This window comes from Ostrinia furnacalis, unplaced genomic scaffold (assembly GCF_004193835.3).
Source record: "Ostrinia furnacalis isolate ACB-3 unplaced genomic scaffold, ASM419383v2 OfSCF4280, whole genome shotgun sequence".
Taxonomy (NCBI): domain Eukaryota; kingdom Metazoa; phylum Arthropoda; class Insecta; order Lepidoptera; family Crambidae; genus Ostrinia; species Ostrinia furnacalis.
The window spans coordinates 629,838-650,280 of NW_021134519.1; the positions used below are offsets into that span (position 1 = coordinate 629,838).

At 38.5% G+C, this 20,443-nt stretch overlaps 2 protein-coding genes across 6 annotated transcripts in view; both read left to right on the forward strand.

Moving 5' to 3' along the window:
• Nca (neurocalcin homolog) overlaps positions 1-20,443 on the forward strand; it is a 145,923-nt gene that overhangs the window by 76,905 nt on the left and 48,575 nt on the right. The window lies entirely within an intron of this gene.
• Positions 1-20,443, forward strand: part of LOC114359272 (neuronal calcium sensor 2) — a 134,606-nt gene that overhangs the window by 76,855 nt on the left and 37,308 nt on the right. The window contains exon 1 of one of the 2 annotated variants that reach the window (XM_028313584.1): positions 580-946. The exons of the other annotated variant lie outside the window; for it this stretch is intronic. The gene's annotated coding sequence lies outside the window, so the exon portion shown is untranslated. Of the gene's footprint in view, positions 1-579; positions 947-20,443 lie in introns of those variants that run through there. 2 annotated transcript variants of the gene reach the window in all.

A 20,443-nucleotide genomic window follows, 5' to 3' on the forward strand; every position in this document is an offset into this window, starting at 1 on the left:
CCCATCGCCATAGAAACTCCACCCTTGTCTATATCCATCTCAATAGCCGTTAATCCCACCCAGATTAACTAATTAAACAATTAGAAAGTTACGTGCTAGTTTTCCGAAGTTTGTTGTTGCCGCGCGTTAGGCACGTCGCAGACGCTCGGAGGTGCATCGCGTTGCGGTAACATGCAGCAGTATCTTCGTCCCTAGTTACAAATACCCATAGAAATACTATTCAATGATTTATAGAATCGTTTGTGTTAATAGGCTCATTCATTCAACTACCCTTCGGTGAATAGTGGCAAGTTTAAAGAAGTATGGCATCAGCATGCAAAGTAGGTTGGTTAAGCAGTGTGGAGGTCGCGAGTGGTGCGTGTCGATGATCGATGGTATTGCGTGCGTCTTAGTGGTAAGGTCGCGAGCGCCCGCGGCTCCGCGCGGCCCTTGGGCGGCCGCCGCGGCTCCGCTTTGTCCCTCGCTCCCGCTGCGGGCTGGCTCCGCCTCTACTGCCGTCGCGCCGCCGCGCCTAACTCCCGGCGCGCATGCTCAGCGCTATCCTACGCCACGATTTAAAATGATACGCTCAGCGAAGTAGCGGACATTCGGCTCGTCGTCAGTCGGGATATCGGCCGATGCGACCGGTGTTGTAGGTGTCGGTGCGCCCCCACAGTCCGCGGCAACTCTTCGCCCCGCTTAGTCGAGCACTCGAAGGGAACGCGCGGCAGCCCCGGTATCGATCTGAGCGCTTCGTGTGGCCGCTCGTGCACGACGCTCTCTCGGGATATTCGCCCAGCGGTCGCCGTCCGCGCCGGCCTTGCTGCCCTGTTTACGCGCTGTGTGTTTCCCCGCGCGATGTCCAGCGAGACTGATTGCTAACGCGACACGCAGTAGCTAGACACCTGAGAGCCGCTTCGGCTCATCGCCGCTCTATTTGATCGATCTCGTGCAGCGAAACTTAGAGGTAAGTTCTGTTTTAGTCTAACTTTTTATTATTTTATTTTTTCTTACATTATTTCTTCTAAAAAAATTATCACGTGCAAAAAGCTATTCCAGCGAATGTCATTTAATAATAAATTAATTTAGCGCCTCTGTTAAATACTTTGCCTGTAATAACTATCTTTCACCGGTACGAATGTGCGTGGATAAGGTGTATATTAGAATATTTCTATTGAGTGTTAGCCATCTGGTTTGTATTTCTAAAGTTAGATTGTAAAATCGTAAACTACATGGATTCATCGGTATCGGTATTTGTGGAGCACTTGGTTCTTCGTATCCATCCTGTTTCTGAGGCGATTTTATTATTTTTTTGGGTCCAAGTATAAGCGGTTCCGGCTCCACTAATTCTAAAATGTTCGGACCAAATGAAATGGAAGCCTTTTTTCGCACGTGATGTATTTTCTTTTTCGACTGCGCATGTCTTCAGTCTGTTTTATTTGTCGTATAGCTGTACCATGGAATTCTCAAATATTGGTAACTGTTGATTCCCCCAGCATTGACACGGGAAATGAGAGATACTCGTACGCGCATCGGTTGTTGAATCTTCCGATTGGTGTCAATATTTATTTTCACTTAAATTACCGATGTAAAGAGTTTTACCGCGCGTCCATTGTTTCTTCCATAATGGACAACAAAGACTAGCATACAGTTTAATTATACTTTCTTGTGAATCTTGTCATTTGTTTCTGAAATTTCGTCACAGAATCTTACTGCGTCAAAAGTATGTAAAGCTTGCCTTAAGTGTGTCAAGACTAAATCAATAATGTACTTTCCTAGTTAAAGTCCTTTTATTAGCCACAAACGCGGTCCACCTTATCGGAAATCAGTTGCGTGCACGAAAACTCTTATTTATTTGTTACTATTCCCGCTTTTACTATTACTTGTTGTTATTATTCAGGGTTATTTGACAACAATTATTTCAAGCTACACGAGTAATCGTATCAATGCTTATAATAAGCAAAGGACGAACAGAAATACAATTCCGGATTATTATAATATTTTCCTAAATACGGCCGTGACAAAAAATAACTTTTTCTATTTAGATAATTCTCGCATTGTAGGTATTCATCGAGGGTCTGAAATGTTGTAATAACAAAATAATATATAAGAAAATATCTGTTTATTATCCGACACGTTGAAAATACATAAATAAATATGAATTTCTTTTTAACACATTTACCAAATAATATTATATCAACGTGGTCGCTTACTATGGGCCTCATAAGAAGGCTCAAGGTCACCCAAAGAGCGATGGAGCGTGCTATGCTCGGAGTTTCCCTGCGTGATCGAATCAGAAATGAGGAGATCCGTAGGAGAACCAGAGTGACTGACATAGCCTGCAGAATCGCTAAAATCAAGTGGCAGTGGGCGGGGCACATAGCTCGAAGAGCTGACGGCCGCTGGGGCAGGAAAGTTCTTGAGTGGCGACCACGAGCTGGAAGACGTAGCGTGGGCAGGCCTCCCACTAGGTGGACCGACGATCTGGTAAAGGTCGCGGGAAGTACCTGGATGCAAGCGGCGCAGGACCGGTCTTTGTGGAAATCCTTGGGGGAGGCCTTTGTCCAGCAGTGGACGTCTTTCGGCTGAAACGAACGAACGAACGAACGAACGATTATATCAACGTGGAATAAAGAGTTTCACACGAGAAATAAAATAATTTCGGCCCGCTAACGTATTTCCAGCAAATAGCCCAATTTCATTCATAAATGTCTTTTATAATCCCGAAGGAATTCTCGTAAATCAACGCAATCGTAAGGCCTAATTCACACGAGAGCTTTTTTAACGTCCGTTAAAAAAGCGTTCAAATAGAACATATGCATACCCAAGTACGTGTTCACACGTCAGCGCTTTTAAAACGCGACGCTTTATTATCGAGCAGTGTTGCATTTTCAACGCAGAGCGTTGGGAATAGGCTTGGGTATGCATATTATGTTCTATTTGAACGCTTTTTTAACGGACGTTAAAAAAGCTCTCGTGTGAATTAGGCCTAAATCAACAAAATTATTATCACTCGCCGACGTTCAATGCGATTGATTGTAAACACAATTTATATCTTACTCGAGATTACCATGGGATTTTAATAAAATTATAATAAAAATAAACTTTTTTAAAAACAAGCTTTTATTCTGAATTTCGAAAGTTTGTATCGCGCATGGAATTTATTCCTCTTTTTCTCTGATTGCGCTACAAGCTTTCGAAATTCAGAATAAAAGCTTGTTTTTAAAAAAGTTTATTTTTATTATAATTTTATTTTACACTTTTTAGTTATATCTTAATCTCAGGACCCTGGACGTTATCTAACACTAAAGTGCTCGAAAAGACAAATCCAACGAACCCAAACTCGATGAGTTTCCGCCGTTTTGTTTAGGAGTTCCTATGGCCACCTCCCGATTCCATCATCAGACCAGCTCAATGGTACCATAATATTGCATTGTCATCGGACTTACACATGTATGCAAAATTTCAGCTCAATAGGAAACCGGGATGTGGGTCAATTTTAAGTTGCAAGATTTGACGACAGACACCAGACATGTGAAAGTAATAAAAAGCTTGTAAAATGAACGTATGTTTTCTCTTACTCAAAGGCAATCGAGGCACATCCAAATGGATTTTATAATAATATCGTATTTGGTACTAGCGGCCGCCCGCAACTTCGTACGCGTGGATCCCGTTTTACCCCCTTCATCTATCTTACGCGGTTTGGATTTTTTCATACAAATGTTTTTTCCCGCTAACTCCCGTTCCCGTTGGAATTTTGCAATATCCTGTTGTAAATAAGCTTTAAGTTTACTAAGGTACCTGCATGCCAAATTTCAAGCGTCTAACTTAAGCGGTTTAGATTTTTCATACAAAAGAATTTTCCCGCTAATTCCCGTTCCCGTGGGAATTTCTAAGTATACTATTATAACCTGCCCAGGAGTATGAAGAATAATTGTGCCAAGTTTCGTTAAAAGTGGTTTTTGTTTCTATAAGGAACATACAGACAGACAGACAAAAATTTTACTGATAGCATTTTTGGCATCAGTATCGATAACTAATCACTCCCTGATAGTTATTTTGAAAATATATTTCATGTACAGAATTTACCTCTCTACAGATTTATTATAAGTATAGATTTGAAGATAAAAAATTAAAAGCGAAAAAGGTTAGGGTTTAAAGATTCGTACTTCGACCTAGGAAACGAAATAAATCGATTCTCGGGGCGACAAACAAAATGTCCTACTTAACTTTTTGTCGTTTTGCCTCGCCACCCACGCCAATTGTTTTTGTGGAAGTGAACTACCGCGGGACGCAAGTTAAACAAACTTGTTAACTTACTTTTGGTCATACATACATTATGTCAATTCAATTTAGAAAACGACCTGGCAGTTCTTGGAATACAAACGCTCATGAATATTGCAGCATCAAATATCTCAGTGAAAGGTAAAAATATTATTAAATACTATGTAATTTCTAACTGAACTACCTCGCGGGACTAAAGAGAAGTTGTTAACTCACTTTAGTCGCACATACAAATGTCAATTCAGTTTAGAATTCTTATTTACTTGGTAGTTCTCGGTGTATTTACAAATGTTTGCTTCTGGGAACTCAGCTTCTGAGGCCTGAAGCATGTAAAAGGCAAACTACCTACTATTAGATGTTTTATTATGATTTCTAACGGTGCCGTCTAAATACATACGCGTACATAGTCATTGAGAGCAATCGTTTAAAAGAAATATGTAGTATAAATACACAAACCGCTCGAAGATTTTAATAACTAAATATTGTTTTATTAAATGAACTTGGCACTACGTGGCAATGTAGTTTTATAATGTGATCTTATTTAGGTAAATATCTGTAGGATATATGTCACCACTATTGTCGTTCCTTTGTGTGAGCTCGGCAAATGTCTGTTGTCGTGATCATTCTATAAACATTGTAGGCGTGTGTATTTTACACATTTCTAGTAATACGAGTATCACTGTAAAATGCTCTAACTCAAATGATGATAAATTAATTCAACTTTATAAAAAAAAAAAAATAATGAAACGCTTTTTCTTACACGATAGCAGATAGAAAACTTTATCAGTTTTATCCTCATCTTGTTTTCGTACTCAAAACTAATTTAATAACTTTAATAACTTAATGTACGAAGCAAAATAATTAACTCGAAAAAAACTTAACGAATGAAATGGGAACGTTTAACGAATATCATGGCAATAGGGCTAATTAACGTTTATAAAGGTACTTTAAATAATTCCTGTAATTAGCTGAAAGCGCTGTAAGCGTGCTACAAGATTTTCCAGAAAAACTTGCGCTCAATTAAGTAGATATGAATGATCTTACCTATTGTTAGTTGCTTCTGCAGGTGAAGTTCGCGAGTTGTTAACCAATTTGTGAGGAGATGCTTACAGCTCCCTTCAGGTACAATTCACATTAAATACAGTTTTTACTTTAAATAATTAACTTGATATTTTAATCACTGAATACAATTTACATGGATTGTTAATGAAACGCAAATTATGCATGAAACGAGTACACGTTCTGGCAAATATAAAACGGAGCAAACCGATATTGAATATGTACAGTCAATTGAGCTCTGCAATACAAACTTATGAAACTGAATTAACTAGCTGTGCCCGCGACTTCGTACGCGTAATAATAGTTATAATAATATTTCCCGTTTTTGCAAAGTTTTTCTTTACTGCAGCTCCGCCTCTATTGACTGTAGGGTGATGTAATATAGTCTAAAGCCTTCCTTGATAAATGGCCAAAACAATATTTTTTCAAATCGGACCACCTAGTTCCTGAAATTAGCGCGTTCAAGCAAACAAAGAAACCAACTCTTCAGCTTTAAATATTAGTATAGATTTAGATAAAGCCAAAAGGACTTGTGTCGAATGAAGACACTTCACAATCCATATAAAGTTTTGTGCGAATACAAAACTTGGTCTGGCCGGCTGTCTTCGGCTCTAAGTAGGAAACTATTTAAACTTTAAGGATTTGTTTGTAGTTGACAACTGTTCGCCAGACTGCTTTAAGTACACCCGTTGTTGTAGGACAGTGTTAACTTAAAGCCATTGATATTAAATATCTTTGCAAAATTTTACTACAATAAAAAATTAAAAATTAACACCATTTTCGACATTATTCGGACGCCGTCCTTTAAGCCTTGATCACACGTACCGAGTAAACGGGCGAGACAGTAAAATGTTTACTCGGTCGAGACAGTCTAGTTGGGTGAGCGAGTCACATACTCGAGCGCTCGGCCGAGCACTCGGCGTAATGTTCATACACACCGAGTGTTTGGCCGAGAGCACTGTCTCGCCCGTTTGCTCGGTACGTGTGATCAAGGCTTTACAGTGTGACCTGTATTTTATTTATTAAGCCCCTGTTCAGTCGGCGAAACGCCCCAACGCTCGAGCTACTAAAATTAAAATTAGCGAAGGTTAAAAGGTTACCTGCATTCGGCAGTGATCAAGTTAATTAATAGCAAATTAAATGTATTCGCTGCCCTAGAACCAAGTATATCCCGCTGGGAATAAATTCAGTCCGATGAAAGATTTATTAACTATCTTCAATTTTGTCCCAAATGGGTTCGAACTGAATTATTTCACCGAACAAGGCACCTTATTTTCTTAAATTAATGTGATTCAGCGACGATGCGAAAAATTGATATAATTACCTAAGTATCTTGGGATTTCATTTAAATCTTGTCATCAGTTAATGATATAATTTGATAAGTTACCTCATATAAATATTGACACCATTGAAGAAGAATTTTAACAGATCCAAATAATATTGCGACGTGTAAAAGCGACGAGCTTTAAGAGCCAACTGCAGAAATTATGACTTTTATGACTTTTATATGACCCATATATGACTGAGGTAAAGTTTGCAGTTGATAATCCGCAATATTATGTGACGAACGTGCGGATATATTTTACTGTACGATACAATCAAACTTGAGGGTGATAAAGATGTTACTCATGAAAACATGACATTCGATGTTGCTCGGTTAAGTACATAATATAAATGTGAGGATGCTTGAATTTCTTCAGGAAAATCTATAGGACGGATTTTGCAAAATCTATACAACGGAAAGCTGTGTGCAATGGAGAAAACTTAATTTTCAGCACACTTTTGAACTAGGCCGAACTAATTCGAAGCTCTAAAACGGTCGTACCTAAAACGACAAGTTAAAAGTCTTTTTTTCTAGTTCAAAATAAAACCTTAGCTCTTCGGATAGCCGATTTTGCGACCTGGACACTGGGAGAAGGTCGCCGTTTATCCAACCCGCGACTTTATCGTCCAACTTTTAATAGGACGAACATGTTACGTTTGAAAGGGCGCGGCGCTCTGATCTCAGGAAATCCAAGATAAAAATAAAAATAAAGGTACCTACCTGATTATGTTTCTTGTATGATTAACAAATAGATATGATTTCTATTCAATACAGTATTGCTTTTTCTTGTCTTAATAATAATAGGTATATATTATAGTCAGGGATGAATTCCACCTTGTTTAATTTGGTATTGGTACTTATTTATAAGAAAAGAAATGGCAATAAGAAGGAAAAAAGACGATTTTACCTTCCTATACTTTCTAATAATATTACAAAAGTTTTTTTTACTAATTACAATCCCGTTTAGACCTTGCAACGACATTATTTTAATTTATTGGCCAATGTAATAAAAAGTAAACTGGCTCTCGCTGTCCACTCCTCACACAATTGGAAAAAGTTCCCGCTCCAATGATATTGCTCCCAAGAGCCGTAATGAGCTCGAGGCCTTTTATTATTATCATAAGCACAAAATTTTCTTTCGCAAACGCTACCTACAGCCGCTCCGTATGCGTGTGATAAATATGAAATGCTGCTACGTTGCTTTATACCTGCCATATTTCATGCCTTGTTTTGTTCCGTTCGTTTCTCATTGAAATAGAAAAAGAAAATAGAACTGGCAAAGGCCATAAAATAAACCGCTTCTAACTGAAAATGCAAGTGAAAGTGAGGGGTGCCTTCTCGTGTTTCGCTCGCATAATAAAGGTTTTGCTTTTATTCTTAGTCCTCAGCGCGGTCATAAAATTGTTAATCCCTAAGTCGTTGGTTTAAGAACTATATTCAGAACGGAATGTGCTGACCGTAAAAATGTAAAGGTATGTGTACTGGTTTGTCGACGTCACCGACGCAGGCTCGAGTGCTCGGGCTTCGGCTAATAATTTTTTGCCCTTTGCTCCTACACAATGTCTCACCGGGATCCGTTTTTCTCTTGCCCGTAATTTATTCAGGAACTTCTATGTTTGTTTACGTTTCCTCTTACGTAATATAAATATTTTGTGCTTATTTTAACTTCGTTTACAAATTATTTAATAAATAAGTTTGTCAGCTGTTAAAACGGTTTTGGGTTGAAGCTATTTTCAACCGACTTCAAAAAAAGAGGAGGTTCTCAATTCGACCCGTATGTTAATAAATAAATAACTCCGCCAATTACGAACCGATTTGAACAAATCTTTTTTCGGCGTATAGGTAATACCTCAAGGGTGGTCCCATTTAAATTTAATAATAGAAAAAACAACCCCCAATCGTGGAAAATTGGGGATGAACTTTTTTATACGCAATATCTCCGCCGATTATAAATCAATTTGAACGATTATTTTTTTGTTGAATAAGTATTATCAAAAGGGTGGTTTCATGCGAATTTGAAGAAAATATTTCACCCCTAAGGGTGGAAAATTGGGGATGAACTTTTTTATACGCAATATTTTTAATTTTTAGTTTTTTTTTGTGTTCACGCATTTGAAGTCGGTTTTATTTTTTTTAAATGGTAATTATATAAGATTATTTAGTTTACTTACCTACCTTTAAATGGAACGATAGAATCGTCAAAATAGGTACTCTAGCAGAATAAACATCCTTACCAACAATCTTGTTTAATAAATCAATTTGTCGATGGATTCTTCCAGTAATACGGATAAGACTGCAATAACTCGACGTATCCAATACAACCGTACCGAAACATTCTTCAACCGTTAACGTACTTATATGAAAAATTTATGCTTTCAACTGGATTCTTCAAATCGAGCGTTCTTTATTCCATTCAATATCGGCAATGCGAGAAAATTCTGAGCATCCCGAGGGCTAAAAAGTCGTTCCGTGCATTTTCCGATTGCACATTTTAGTGTGCAAACGTTTTGATGCGCCGTTTGACGCCGGGTGAGTCGCCAACTTTATAGACGCGAGGGGCGCCTCGTTAGCCACTGCGTTCAGTTGATCGGGGCTCGTTACCCTTCGCCCGCCCTGTGTCATTTTATCAGCTACGCCGTCACAAGAGAATCTTGTTAAGATTGCCAACTTCTTTAACGCCAGTTAGTTTAAAAACCGAAAAGTAAAGGAATGCATTTCTGCTTCTTTAAAACAAAACAATATAATTAACTTTTAAAAAAATAAAACCGACTTCAAATGCGTGAACACAAAAAAAAACTAAAAATTAAAAATATTGCGTATAAAAAAGTTCATCCCCAATTTTCCACCCTTGGGGGTGAAATATTTTCTTCAAATTCGCATGAAACCACCCTTTTGATAATACCTATTCAACAAAAAAATAATCGTTCAAATTGATTTATAATCGGCGGAGATATTGCGTATAAAAAGTTCATCCCCAATTTTCCACCCTTAAGGGTTGTTTTTTCTATTATTAAATTTAAATGGGACCACCCTTGAGGTATTACCTATACGCCGAAAAAAGATTTTTTCAAATCGGTTCATAATTGGCGGAGTTATCGCGTAACAAACATAGAAAAAAAAACATACGGGTCGAATTGAGAACCTCCTCCTTTTTTGAAGTCGGTTGAAAATGAAAAGCTACCTTCTCAATTTTCCCATTAATGGATCGACGGCTAAACAAACAAATGACTAACGGTTATTTGATTTCGATGTTCCCATTCGACTTGTCATCATAGCGTAATGCCGCTCTCACATATCGGGCTTTTGAAACCGACTGTCAAACAAGCTGACCATACAAAGCTTATCAGATATTGGCTTATCGAAGCATATTTGTGTTATACTCGGAGAGTGCATACGTTACAAACACAGTTTAATCTTGGTTTGACTAACGACATAGTTGGTACTCTTTGACATGTTGAAACTGCGGTCACAGAATAAGTAATAGTGGCGCGGTTTCAAATTTGAGTCCGGCGGACCGTTGTTCCCACGGGTTGCTAGTGTGTCGTTAGTTTAGTAGTTTTAGTACGGACGGACAAGGATTTTACTGTATCATAAACCCTTTATCGTTGTACTTCGTTTCGTGTGTGTTATGCTTACATTTGTACAACTAATTAAATCATGTACTTGGCATATTATTTTATTTATTTATTTATTTAAAGACTTTATTGCACACACAACAATGTTCTGTACAAAAAGGCGAGCTTAATGCCATACGTCATTCTCTACCAGCTGACCTTGAGCAAAACAGAGATATTTAGTAGGCGGTGCTAAAAAGCTACAAAAATGTACACAATATAATACATAAAATATTATAATATATATTTATACAAAATATATACATAAATACATACATATAATTTATATAAAATGGATGACGAGAGGTAAGGGAGGATAGGAGAGGATAAGGGAGAAAAGGAAAGAATAAGGGAGATCAAGACGACATGATGCGTTCAAGAAAATGTTTGCGCACAGAGTGTTTGAAAACAAACTTACTAGGAGCCTGCCTGATGTTCTCGGGAAGAGCGTTCCAAAGGCGAATGGAATTGAGGAGAAATGAATTAGAGAGGAAACCAGTGCGGTGGGAAGGAGTGGAGAGAAGGAGCGTGTTGGACGAACGAAGTTGACGTGCGTGCGTCGAACTCAGAAGTTTAAACTGTGTTTTCAAATAGGAAGGGGAGTTAGGGTCATTTAAGATGGTAAAAAGGGTGGTAAGGATTCTAACATTGCGCCGTGCAGGGACAGGTAGCCAATGGAGCTCAGACCGGTGGGAAGAGACATGGTCATATTTGCGAAGACAAAATATGAACCGGATGCAATTGTTCAGAAGGCGGTCCAGTTTGTTGAGGAGAACTTGATTAAGGTCCGGATAACACACATCAGCATAATCGATGACCGGAAGAATAAGAGCGTGGACAAGCGAAATTTTGGTTTTAAATTTTCTTTTTATTATATTATTTGTTAGAATTTTTTCTTAAATACATTCTTTTATAATTTGAGCAGTTTAGGATAGATAGAGTGCAGATACACGTGCACCTCAAATTAATATGTTCGGTTCATAAAAGAATTTTGCTAGCGTAACCAACACTAGCTCAACGAATTCGTACACTGAATATTCCCGGTGGGTATTCGCTTTATTACGCCATTCACGAGTATTTTAATCCCAAGTTGGCTGACATTTAATCAAACACTCCAAAGGGAATCTGTGTGGGTTTGAATACATGTTAACGCTGTTCTTAAAGCCGCTTGCGTCATCCTTTGAGTATATCGGTGCATGCAATATGGCCGTCGTTTTCAGCCACAGAGACATGTGTCGGGCTAGGAGCGTCTAATCTCAGTTTAACTAACTATCTTGTCGGTCCACCATGTTGCTCCAGTTTGATCAGTTTGCGACTCCGTATCAACACTTAATCGAGCCTCGTTTGTTACGGCAAATATCTCGCAAATAGGTTATCGCTTCAAGGCATCGAGGAGTTACATCAAAGGTCTCCGGTCAAAAAGATAGTGACATTGTGATTGCTGAGGACATTGCGGTACTTTCATTAAATATCTAAGTCTAAGGTTCTCAGAAGAACCTGTAAATGTAAGCTCCCACGTAAATCTTTGATGTCATATTCTGTCAATATTTATTTATTTAGGATAACCAACAATACAGACACAAATACAAGCAAAGGGGCTTACATATAAATATTTTCATTTGTCAGTTTGTTACCAAAGTACAAAATGCGATTTGTGTGCCGAATGGGCGAAATCATTCGTTCCATATTCTATCAAAAACCAATCGCAATGGCTTTTAAATTTTCATCGCAATCAATGTCAGTTGGGCGCATTGTGAACTTTCTGAATATCTTACAAAAGTCCAATTCAAAGGAATTGCGGGAGATATTAAACTTGGACAAGAATTGGCACTTTATAGAAATACCAAGGGCCTTTGCGTATAATTTTGCGCAAGTATCATAACACAATAGTTTTAAACTGCTCCGAGATCTTCGTTATATCTAACGAGCAGTTTCATAAACAAAGGCGGCGAAGCTAAAACGGTCTGGTTTGTAGAAACCAGGCACTAATTATCATAATTATTTGAAAAGTAACTTCATACTCTTGTGTATTCCAGCACCGATTAATTATTATGTTAAACATTTTATGCTTCTATGAAGTTCACAAAATTAATTTATCTTACCTCATTCCCGGTATTACCGCACGCCGAGACACCGCGAGGCTTAGCGCAGGATAACTGGAAAAGTTCGCGAAACTTTCTGATTATTATATTAGGTGTGAAAGTTCGCCTGTACTATGTGAATCGAGTGTATCTACTTGTATGTACTTTTCCAACCGTGAAATGAGCTCCCTTATGAGGATTGTTCGTTTACTTTATTATAAATGTTCGTTTCCTGAACAGTATTAAATTAAGTTAGACGCTCTGTGATGTTTGTTATAGCGCAGCCGCTTCCAATCCGATAGTCTGATTATCACATGTCAGATTCTGAGTCGGAAGTGTGTTGCAGATCCAATAATGAGATCAGGAAGCATACTCCGGGAGACGGCGTGTCTCGAGATATGTCCAAGTCCGTTACCCCCTTGATGCGGTTACAGCGATGGCGACAGATAAGCTTCACGTAATGGCGTTGCTGGGCCCGTTAATTGGATGATTTTGACACTTTGTGTAACGTCCGTATTCACAAACATTACTATGAGGTCTCACAGTACGCGTGGACGCACAGGGTCACACACGAACCAATCACAGAGCTCTATTCAACGCTGCGTTCGATTTGCTGCTTCACTTAAGCAAGCATCGTTTGTGAATACGGGCGTCAGTGTATAAATAAAATAAATATGCTATTCCAACAAGAGCATCAACAATGTCAATTAATCAGTAAAATTACTATGGTGAACAATAAATAATAGCGTTATTAAAAAAACCATCAGGACAATAATCGCTGTACGTTTTTGTGATGGTGATAAGTACCCAGTCACTGTAATTTAATACATTATGGACTATATTAATATTGTACTTAGGGGGGTACCATTCATTTCATCTATCGGAAATGTAATTTGACGGCTTGTTTAGTAAGTTTGAACTGTACGTACACCAATATAAGCCGGTATTATTGGGTTCCCAGTGCCAATATTAATTTGCATCTAATTAAACTCGTACTGTGAATACCATTACGTTTGCAATTAAAACGAATCAATTCGATAACAGATAATTCCCTTATATTAATCTGCTGAAAGCAATTTATAATATTAAGTTAAATTAATTAACAAAAACATCGAATTGTAGTACCTAATTAATGACGACATATTGCTAGTGCACATATTTATCTTTGACTAGCTTTTGCCCGCGGCTTCACCCGCGTGAAAGAATAACAAACATGTTAACATCCAGACATCTAAACATCCATACAAAATTTTCGCATTTATAATATTAGTAGGATAAAATGCAAACAAAAGAAAAGTAGTAGGTACACTCGTCAAAAAGTTTCAATGTTAACAATTTGAATATTACATCGTTGGAAGTCGTTCTAAAGGATAACTAAAATACAACACTTGAATATGTCGCCGCTATAACAACTAGCTGCGGAGTTTCACCATTATACTCGTAACTTTTTCATGGCAAATAATAAAAGCCAGTTTATTTTAATAACCAGGTAACAGTCGAATGCATTAGTCATGCAAATATTATTTAGTCTACCATTGATGCATCGAAATATACTCATTTTACGTAAGAGTATAATAATACAGGGTGGAAACGATAAGTGATCACACGCGATTATTTCTAAACTATACAAGATATCAAAAAATTAGTTACTGATCCTGAAAGAGCTTCATGAGCTCTATCAAACGGTACCAATGATAGGTTACAGAATAAACGGGAACTACCCGAAAATTCAATGTTTTTCGATATCTTGTATACGAGTAGTTTAGAAATAATCGAGTGAGATCACTTATCGTTCTCACCCTGTAGATAAAGTGGTAATGTCCTCTACTGTAAGTCATGATGAATGTGTTACGAAAAGAAATCAACCTTTAAAGTGCTAACACTTAATGGTTTGGGGTTCAATAAATAACATCCATTTGACTCTACAGATATAGTTTGATGAAAATTCAATCACTTTCATAGTAACACGTTTTGGTGCCTGGCTCCTTAATTGAGTTTCGACTCGTGAGTTAACCAAATAGGCATCGCGCGACATTGCACTGTCGAATGAGCAATAATGTATTTCGAAACTTGTTTCCGAATAAAGAAAAACTGAATTTTCGTGAACATTCTCGCCATTTAAACGGATTAATGCCATTGTCTTGTATCGAGGTTAAAACAAATGAAAATGAAATTCCAGGCCTGTACTTGTACAGTTTCGAAAAGTTAGAGAAAATCAGCACACTAACCGGGGTCGAGTCAAACGTATTTCAATTCAGCGGGCGTCGCGTCGTGCTCGGCGTTCGATGCACAAACTTTTTCGGTGAATTTCCGACTTTTTCCACCGCTGCCGCACTTCATTGTTAATTAGGACTGACACTCCAGCTGGCGTGCTACGATAAAAATGTTACACAGCACACATACAAAAACAAAACACAATCGCATGTACAATTTCATAGCTAGGCGGGCGGCAGTTGTAAATTGTGGTTTAAGTCACAATAAAGTTACTGCTCAAATCGATTTTTTCTGTAACACCGAATTTCTGACATGCGGAGAAACGCTTCGAAGCGGCGTCTTACTGGCTCACGGCGTAGCCACATTTAATCTTCCCTTGACCGATTTCGGCTACGGTGACAAACTCCGCTATAAATGCCGGTGTGCCCGTATACCTTTTATGCACTAAACGTTCGTAGTACATCACTACGTGTGCGGAGATGTTTCTTCTTATTTGCGTTGCGAGGTCATGTGCGTGGCGAGAGTCAGTTAAAAAGTTTAAAAAAAGTAAAATGAACGAGTGACGCTGACCGCATCCTTTTTCCTTTTACTCGGGGCACGCCGCAGAGCAACATTAATTGGTGGCGATCAATTATAACCTAATATGACGTTGTTACGCCCACGGCGCCGGGCCGCCTACTCTAAACTGCGTGTTGGGCAAAAAGCTTAGCGCGGTGCCGTTAGGGCTTGTTATTTCTTCTAAAGTAGGTATTTCGCGCTGTCAAAATCTGCGCGCGCAATTCTTCGCCGAAAACAGCGCGTCAAAGAGCTCCCGCCACAATTTCCAGCTACACAGTATATAAATACGCAGTTGGTTAGGTTAGGTTGACTTCCTTCCCTTCAAGCGTCACACTCACAACACTTTCTAATAGAAATAATATCCAAGTGATACAAATTAAAACACCTTTCAGACTTTTTGGGAATATATTCTAGAATCGAATAAATATAAAATATAACTGCAGAAGTAAACACTGTTCAAAGTGGCCGTGGCGTCGCCCGACCTTCTGGAAGTTCTGCGCCGGCTTAAAGAATTTCAAGATTACGTCACCCGACCTATCGGTAGGCCCTTGGGAGCTTGAGCGATTGGAATTTTTTGAGTCTTAGTTTAAAAGGATGCCAACGATTTAAATTTCAATAGGTAGACAAAATTCAGAATTCTTAATTATCAAAAATTTTAGCTTTCTCCAGTAACACTGGTATTATTATACTGTGACTCATCAAAGTCATCATTGTCAAAAATATTGACAAATCGAGAACTGTCACGGCCAAAAAACTGGCACGCGTCCGTCCTCCGTAAGCGCCACCGCGCGACTGATTGAGATTGTCCAAGCCGTCATGGGCGATTTTTTCCACATTTTTTAACATAGTAACTAAATAAGACGCAATATAAAAATTTCATCCGTTAAAAGCCCTCAAGTTATTTCTGAACTTTAGTTTAGTAAAAGATTCAGAATCTCAAATCGCTTATTTTAAAAATAAAACCATTATTAGAAAACGAATAGAGGTAACTTTGGGAATTTATTCTATCGAGTCAACTTCATCAAATCGTGTTTCCATCCGTTAATAGCCCTAGAAAATATCCTCAACTATGCCCAAAAAAAATCTTAGCCTTTTATTTTACTGTTTAGTACCTCAAAAATGAAAAATGAAAACCTCATTTTCGCCATTTTCTCTGTTACCCGGCCTTAAATAGAAACAATAAAATTCTAGGGGTGAAATTAATTGCAAACTTACTTTTTCGTTCGCATCCATGAAAATCTTTGTACGTGGTTAGAGGGTTTTCCAATAACAAAGTACAAAAACACTGTGTAGGAGTTTGTCAACGATATATTCAGATAATGATTCCATATTTCGCCATTATTTCGACGACTACTTATTCCGGGTCTGATGAAAATATACCAGTTCAAAGTGGTAACATGAGCTATTACAGCTTACATTATAAGGGCAGACAGAGGTTAGAAGATTGCCTAATTTGGTCCATCTTTGCTCCGCGCAGAATTTATGCTCTAACTACCGTCATACCCCTTAACCAAGCCATCCCTCGATCAGACAGCGTATCCTCGTTAAGACAGCGTGTGGCGGCGTGTTAAATTGTTTGTCAACCGACGCCTCAGCCCATCGGGCAGGTAATGTCTCTAATTACTGCCAAAATGAGTCAACACCTAGACAGGCCCGGACGTCCACTAATGAACAAAATTACCCACCTGGATCATACTACGAGTATTTAGCTGTCGGTAACATTTTAACATCTTGAGACTAATAATGGATGGAGATTGATTGGTGTAGTGAATCGAGCAGTGGCGAGCAAAGTTACTATTATTCCCAAAATACAGGTCTTTTACTTGGAAGATGAATCGATTAACATAACGAAACAAAAATGTTTCTATTTTCATTTTCTTGGTCTAATGTGATTGAGAATTATTTTCAGAGTTGACGGAAAAATAAAAGGCATCTTTATTGTTTCAAACTAATGAAAAATAATATTTTCTATAAAAGCAGTAAAAAAATACCTCTAGGTAGCGAGGGCTAATAGACTTAAGCGCACGTGTAATAAGCTGCTAATAACCATTCAAGATCGTCGGTCGCTGTTACAATTAGCTTATTACAGCGGATATAAGATTAAACACCATCCCTTATCCGTTAGCCGCAATGTACCTACTCGTAAATAAGTATAATTTATACTGCAAATATGAAAGCCAACCACCACCAATAATATTGGAAATACGAGCAATGATTAAATCATATCTGTGGATTATTTTATTGTTTACTATTCATTTAAACTATGCGAACGAATTGAAGCGGCAAATAAATGGAAAATTATTCTCTCTCAAAGCGTTGCCCATCAATATAAACGAGTAAATCCGAAATAACCTGGTATTATTTTTGTTGGATGGAATTCATGCAAAAATTAATAAATCTCTGTACTATTCCCGCAGTTTGTGAAAGGCTTTCATCCGTTTGAAAAGCTGACATAATGATAACTTGCAAAATATCCGACATAAAAGTTTTAATAAAATGATGCGACGGGCGCCTGGCGAGACTAGCGCCTAGGTCACCGCTTAACACAGCTCCCGCAAATATAATTACCACTTGATGTCCTACCAAGGAAGGCGAACTCGTGTTATACTCGCTTGTAATTTAACAGCTTAAACTTAAGCTCTTGCACTAACAAGTCTCAACTATAAACCGCTTATTGATGAATTCATGGCTCGACTTTGATAAACCATTTCTGCAACATTAATAACGACCAATATTTGGCCGAAAGGAAACCAATAGACGAATTGACCTCCGTTTGATTCGGCACAATACTGATTTATCTCCCTCGCTGTTTGATTGCTTGCGGTTAGCACAGCCTTATTGTTGGAGCCAGACCTAGTCCAACAATCGTTGGGAATTCACACAGGGAGAATGCTTTTTTCCAAGCTTCGTGCTGGGCTTATTGGTTTAACCAGTTGTCGTAACAGTCTAGTACCGATTGGCAAAATTTATCGCTCTTTTATGAATTTTACGCTAAATTCTTAAACCTGCTCCATAACTCCTTATATTCGATACCTATTTGCCAAGAGGCTTATGGTCATGCTCCTCGTACTAAAATTAACTAAAATTTACTAACAGTCGAAAGTCAAGAAAGTACGAGACGGTCGCGACTCTGCGGGAAAGCCAGAAAATGCTCTTATGTCATTAATTAGGCTGAAAGCTTCGCTTGTACTGAACTGCGGACTATTAATAATTTTGTCAAGTTTACACTACAAATAATCTTCCAATTACCATCAGCGAAAAGCTTTCGAAAATATTATTATACTTGTAGGAACACTGCTTTATATTTTACCTGCCAATAAACATTTTAACTCTTGCAAATAGGTGGACGAAGGCTAATGGTAGGTACATAGCATAATGCACCGACTGCATGCACACCTCGTGTAAAAATACCAGTCAAAGGGTAAAGGTAAATGTATGCAATATTTTTCCTCACATATTGATATTCTTATTTTATTCTCGGAGCAGTACTATTGATGTGTACTTTTATGGGTGACCTCTAACAGCCGGATAGGAATAGCTGTATGACACGTATAAGCTATTTGTCTGGGACTCATGTGATGAGTTCCCTAACCTATAATTAGACCAAGCCACCAACTTTTTCCGGTAAATAGTTTTATTGTGTCGTTCTTATAGAGTATCGTTATGTTAAAAAAGTTCTTTAGTCCCCTAGCTCTTAAATTTTTAGCCTTAATATCAGAGAAATTTTCAAGAAAACTTGTAACTTTTGCTTGGCAAATTGAAAGTACTTGTGTCACTCGCTAACTCGGAGAAATGACAGCATACTACATCTGCCAGGTTTAAACTGAGGGTTCTTCCGTTGTAGACTTCAGTGTACAGTTACAGAAACTTCTGTTTATTGAAATTTTGAGTACTGTAGTTCTGGGACGCTACTAGGGCTTGCAATATCGGATGGTTTTCAATTCCGGAACTGATTTCCGATATTGGGCACTCAACTCCGGAATTCCGGTTCTAGTTCCGGAGTTGGTTAAAAAAAAAAAAGCGCCTCCCGACAAACACGTACACGTATGTAGCCTTCACTTCAGAACCTTGCCCCGTCGGCCGTCTGTTCCTCGTACTATGTGCCCTGCCCATTGCCACTTTAGCTTGCTAATCCGATCGCTATTGTCAGGCGACTTTAGTTCGTTTACGAATCTCCTCATTTATGGTTCGATCTCGAAAAGAAACACCGAGCATAGCACTCTCCATACTATGGTGTGCAACTTTGAGCTTATTATAAGACCTATAGTAAGACGCCACGTTTCCGAACCGTATGTCATCACTACTGGTAACACACACTGATTATAGACTTTCGTCTTTAGGCACTGAGGTGTTTTGATCGAAAAGATGTTATGTAGTTTCCCGAACGCTGCCCAGCCGAGTTGAATTCGACGTATTATTACATCTCCCTGCCTCACAGCTCGCTGCAGAGGAATCGCCCTCGTGCTCAGCCAGGCTCAAAAACCTTCTCATAGTCTAAGAACGTCAAGCATATAGGCAAGTTAGACTCTTCGGTCTTCTGTATAACCTGCCGTAGCGTATAGATGCGGTATATGGTAGTGTAAACTTTTCGATAACTGGCTTCCTCGAGAGACTATAAGTCATCGAACATACGCGCGTGACTATTAGTGATGGATCTCAAAAACAGCTTATAGACATGACTCAGAGTCAGAACCCAGATGGGTCTGTAATTCCTTAATAATGCTTTTACCCCTTTCATAAATAAAAACACCACCAAGTCTTTGTTCCGTGCCTCTGGCATTATTCCCTGGAGTAAAACGGAGTTACAGTCTCTGAAGGACTTTCAGTATCGGCTTATCACCAGCTGCGTCCAGAAGCTCCGAGGTTATTCCGTCATCACCCGGTGCCTTGTTGTTCTTTAGCTGTTTGAGAGCCATCCTTATCTCGTAAGGACTGATGTCCGGGTCGGGATATCTTCGATATAGTGTCGAGTTAGCTTAGCTCTTGGAACTATCTTGTGGCTGAATATCAACAGGTTTGGTGACCGAATATAGTTGTCCATAAAAAAATTTCAATCCCAACCAGAACCCTCAGCTTTTGTTGAATTTACACTATCATCCGCTGTCTTCAGCTAGCTTCGCCCATTAGAGTTGTCTCTAGTGATTTTCATTTTGGAGCTTTGATTCCGCTCTATTGCCTCTTTAATATTATTATTAGTACTAAAGTTGCGATATCTCAAGGACTTCCTTATGTAGGGACCTATTTTGATACCTAAAAGTTTTGAAAACTTAAAATAATTTATGAAAATTTTCAATATCGGAATACGATATTGGCTTCAGTTCCGAAATTGA